The following is a 5,408-nucleotide window of genomic DNA, read 5'->3' on the forward strand; positions in this document are numbered from 1 at the left end:
CTTGGCCTTTCTTAAGAGGCGGTACAGAGGTTGGCCTCTTTCGCCGAGGCGCGAGATGAAGCGGCTCAGAGCCGCAAGGCATCCCATGACTCTCTGTACGCCTTTCAAGTCCTTGATGGGCCCCATGCTGGTGATGGCCGCGATCTTCTCCGGGTTGGCCTCGATGTCCCGCTCGGAGACGATGAACCCCAAGAGCATGCCTCGGGGAACCCCGAAGACACACTTCTCGAGATTGAGCTTCACGCCTTTCGCCTTGAGACATCGGAATGTCGCTTCAAGGTCAGAAAGGAGGTCGGAGGCTTTCCTCGTCTTGACTACGATGTCATCGACGTAGGCCTCGACCGTTCGACCAATGTGTTCGCCGAACACGTGGTTCATGCACCGTTGGTACGTTCCACCCGCATTCCTCAAACCAAACGGCATGGTAACATAGCAGTACATGTCGAAGGGTGTGATGAAAGAAGTCGCGAGCTGGTCGAACTCTTTCATCCTGATCTGGTGATACCCCGAGTAGGCATCGAGGAAAGACAGGGTTTCGCACCCAGCAGTGGAATACACGATTTGATCGATGCGAGGCAGAGGGTAGGGAACTTTTGGACATGCTTTGTTCAGACCAGTGTAGTCTACACACATCCGCCATTTCCCTCCTTTCTTTCTCACAAGCACAGGGTTGGCAAGCCATTCGGGATGGAATACCTCTTTGATGAACCCCGCCGCTATTAGCTTGTGGATCTCCTCGCCTATGGCTCTGCGCTTTTCTTCGTCGAATCGGCGCAGAGGCTGCTTCACAGGTCGGGCTCCAGCTCGGATATCCAGCGAGTGCTCGGCGACATCCCTCGGTACGTCGGGCATGTCCGAGGGACTCCACGCGAAAACGTCGGTGTTTGCGCGGAGAAAGTCGACGAGCACTGCTTCCTATTTGGGATCGAGCTCGGAGCCGATCCGGACCTGCTTGGAGGCGTCGCTGCTGGGGTCGAGGGGGACAGATTTAACCGTCTCTGCTAGCTCGAAGTTGCCGGTGTGGCGTTTCACGTCTGGCGCCTCCTTAGAGAGGCTCTCCAGGTCGGCGATGAGGGCCTCGGATTCGACGAGGGCCTCGGCATACTCCACGCACTCCACGTCGCATTCGTACGCGTGTCGGTACGTGGGGCCAACGGTGATGACCCCGTTGGGGCCCGGCATCTTGAGCTTGAGGTAGGTGTAGTTGGGGACGACCATGAACTTGGCGTAGCATGGTCTCCCCAGCACTGCGTGGTAGGTTCCTCGAAACTCGGCCATCTCGAACGTGAGGGTCTCCCTTTGGAAGTTGGAGGGTGTCCCAAAGCAGACGGGTAGATCAAGTTGTCCGAGGGGCTGGACGCGCTTCCCGGGGATGATCCCGTGGAAAGGCGCAGCGCCTGCCCGGACGGAGGACAGATCGATCCGCAGGAGCCCGAGGGTCTCGGCGTAGATGATGTTGAGGCTGCTGCCTCCGTCCATGAGGACCTTGGTGAGCCTGACGTTGCCGATGACGGGGTCGACAACGAGCGGGTATTTCCCCGGGCTCGGCACGCGGTCGGGGTGGTCGTTTTGGTCGAAAGTGATGGGCTTGTGGGACCAGTCTAGGTAGACTGGCGCCGCCACCTTTACCGAGCAGACCTCCCGACGTTCTTGCTTGCGGTGCCGAGCTGAGGCATTCGCCACTTGCCCACCGTAGATCATGAAGCAGTCGTGGACCTCGGGGAACTCTCCCGCCTTGTGATCTTCCTTCTTATCATCGTCGCGAGCCCTGCCACCCTCCAGGGGTGGCCCGGCCTTGTGAAAGTGGCGCCGAAGCATGGCGCACTCCTCAAGGGTGTGCTTGACGGGCCCCTGATGATAGGGGCATGACTCCTTGAGCATCTTGTCGAAGAGGTTGGCACCTCCGGGAGGTTTCCGAGGGTTCTTGTACTCGGCGGCGGCGACAAGGTCCACGTCGGCGGCGTCGCGTTTCGCTTGCGACTTCTTCTTGCCTTTCTTCTTGGCGCCGCGCTGAATTGACGCCTCAGGGACATCTTCCGGTGGGCGGCCCTGGGGCTGCTTGTCCTTCCGGAAGATGGCCTCAACCGCCTCCTGGCCAGAGGCGAACTTGGTGGTGATGTCCATCAGCTCGCTCGCCCTGGTGGGGGTCTTGCGACCCAGCTTGCTCACCAGGTCGCGGCAGGTGGTGCCGGCGAGGAACGCGCCGATGACGTCCGAATCGGTGATGTTGGGCAGCTCGGTGCGCTGCTTCGAGAATCGCCGGATGTAGTCCCGGAGAGACTCTCCCGGCTGCTGGCGGCAGCTTCGGAGATCCCAGGAGTTTCCAGGGCGCACGTATGTGCCCTAGAAATTGCCGGCGAAGGCTTGGACCAGGTCGTCCCAGTTGGAGATCTGCCCCGGAGGCAGGTGCTCCAGCCAGGCGCGAGCGGTGTCGGAAAGGAACAGGGGGAGGTTGCGGATGATGAGGTTGTCATCGTCCGTTCCACCCAGTTGGCAGGCCAGCCGGTAGTCCGTGAGCTACAGTTCCGGTCTCGTCTCCCCCGAGTACTTTGTGATAGTAGTCGGGGTTCGGAACCGAGTCAGGAACGGCGCCCGTCGTATGGCGCGGCTGAAAGCCTACGGACCGGGTGGTTCGGGCGAGGGACTCCGATCCTCCCCGCTGTCGTAGCGTCCCCCACGCCTGGGGTGGTAGCCTCGGCGCACCCTCTCGTCGAGGTGGGCCCGACGGTTGTGGTGATGGTGCTCGTTGCCAAGGCGACTCGGGGCCGCAGGCGCTGTGTTGCGCGTGCGCCCGGTGTGGACCGAGGCTTCCCGCATGAATCGGGAAGTCGCGACGCGATGTTCCGAGGGGTACCCCTGCCTTCGGGAGGCGGAGCTTTCGGCCCGTCGAATCGCGGCATCCTCCAGGAGATTCTTGAGCTCTCCCTGGATACGCCACCCCTCAGTGGTTGATGGCTCCGGCATCGCGCGGAGAAGTATTGCCGCTGCAGCCAGGTTCTGGCCGACCCCACTGGAAACCGGTGGCGGCCTTACCCTGACATCGTCGGCGATGCAGTGCTGGATGCCCTGGGGTAGATGACGCACTTCTCCGGCCAGAGGTTGGCCCGCCCATTCCTGCCCATTGTCCCGGCGGAACGGCTCAAGCGTTCCTGCTCCCTCGTCGAGCCTGGCCTGCATCTCGCGGATTTGCTCGAGCTGTGGGTCATGACCCCCCACCGGGACAGGGACCACAACTAGCTCCCGAAGGATGTCAACGCGAGGCGCAGGCCTAGGGAGGTCACCGTTCTCCAGCATACCAAGATGGTTGCCTTCGTCGGGACCCCCTAGATCGACGTGGAAACATTCACGACTTGGGCAGCAGCCCTCATCGTCGAGGCTGCGGCTACCGCCGGAACAGTCGGAAAGGCAGTAGTCGCTTGCGGTCATAAAGTCCCGCATGGCACTGGGGTTACCATGTCCGGAGAAATCCCAACTAAAGTCGGGCTCGTCATCTTCCTCGGACCCCGAGGGCCCGAAGGTCGAGACGGCCGTCAACCGGTCCCAGGGTGACCGCATACGATACCCCAGGGGGTTTGGACTCGCCTCTATGAGAGCGTCCACCACAGCGAAGTCACTTGGTGGGTCGAGGCTGAATCCAAAAGGCGTGAGATGGGAATCGATCGGTACCTCTTGGTCGACGGGCGTTGACGAGGCCACATCAGGGGTAGACCGCACCGCCGTCTCAGGTACGAGGGTGATGCCCAGCAAGTCATTTGCGAGTGTGCTGGCGTCGTCCGTGTGCTTGGGGTTGGCGTGTTGCGGGGAGACGGCGCTCGTCTTCGTCTCAGGCGCGAGGTCGATGCCCGACGTGCCCCCCAGTTGGGGCGCCGTCGACTCGCTCGACAGCCGATGAGGTGCCGCTTCCTGCTTGGCCTTGGTTGCCCCGCCTCCTCCTCCGTCGGCGGGGGAGGGGACGGGGTGAGCTCGAATGTTGTTCTTCCACTACGCGGGGAAGACGTCGTCGATTCCGCCGCCGACGGGCGGGTTGTCGGCCGCCATTGTCGCTGTCGCGCAGCGGGGGAAGGAGTATCATGTCGTAGCTGTCGTCGAGGGACATGAACTCAAGACTCCTGAAATGGAGCACCGTCCCGGGCTGGAAAGGTTGCTGGAGACTGCCCATCTGGAGCTTGACGGGAAGCTGTTCGTCAACACGCAGTAGGCCCCTACCTGGCGCGCCAACTGTCGGCGTTTCGAACCCGGGGGGTCCCTGGGCCGACGAGTAAATTGTCGCCGCGTGCCCCAGCCCAGATGGGTCGGCGCGAGACGGAGCGCGAAGGGGGGAAGAGGAGCCGGAGGGAGACAGGCGTGAGAGGAGAAACCCGCGGCCTTCGTGTTTGTCCCGCGCCCAGGTCGGGTGCGCTTGCAGTAGGGGGTTACAAGCGTCCACGCGGGAGGGAGCGAGCGGCCCTGCGAGAGCGCCGTCCCGTCCTTCTCCGCGCGGCCAACCTTCCGTAAGAGGGCCCTGGACCTTCCTTTTATAGGCGTAAGGAAAGGATCCAGGTGTACAATGGGGGGTTTAGCAGTGTGCTAACGTGTCTAGCGGAGGAGAGCTAGTGCCCTAAGTACATGCCATCGTGGCAGCCGGAGAGGTTTTGGCACCCGGTTCATGTGGTGTCGTGGCCGTCGGAGGAGCGCTGGAGCCTGGCGGAAGGACAGCTGTCGGGGCTGTCGAGTCCTTGCTGACGTCTTCTTGCTTCCGTAAGGGGGCTGAGAGCCGCCGTCGTCATAGAGCGTGCAGGGCGCCATCATTACTTGTTTAGCGGAGCGAGCCAGATGGGACGCTGGTCTTGTTCCCCGTAGCCTGAGTCAGCTTGGGGTAGGGTAATGATGGCGACTCCTATGACGTGGTCGGTCCGCGCCCTGGGTTGGGCGAGGTGGAGGCTCCTCCGAGATCGAGGTCGAGTCTGTCTTCCAAGGCCGAGGTCGAGTCCGAGCCCTTTGGTCAGGCGAGGCGTGTGACACCCCAGTGTCACCTAGGGTTTCTCTTGTAAAAGCCCAACCAAGAACCATTATTTCATGTAAATCCAAGTAAGCATGAGCATCAAATTAACTTAAGTAATAAAGGATTCACCAAGTATATACTTAAAAGTGTCATGATCAAAACAATTGAGTCTTTGAAAGGATAAGAATGGGCAACCCTAATTCAAAACCCTAAGTAAGCCCCATGAACAAAATTCAAAGAAGATATGAAAAGAGGATGAAAAGTTCAAAATTTTGAGTTGAGCCAATTATAAAAATTAAAGTATGTTTATTAAGCAACAAGAAAGATTAGGAAGGCTTAGCCAAAATAACTCAAATAAATCCCCAAATCAGCCCTTGATCAATGAACCCTTAGAGAAATTCAGATTTCTGAATTTCTAAATTTCAGA

Source organism: Zea mays, chromosome 2 (assembly GCF_902167145.1).
Source record: "Zea mays cultivar B73 chromosome 2, Zm-B73-REFERENCE-NAM-5.0, whole genome shotgun sequence".
Lineage (NCBI taxonomy): Eukaryota > Viridiplantae > Streptophyta > Magnoliopsida > Poales > Poaceae > Zea > Zea mays.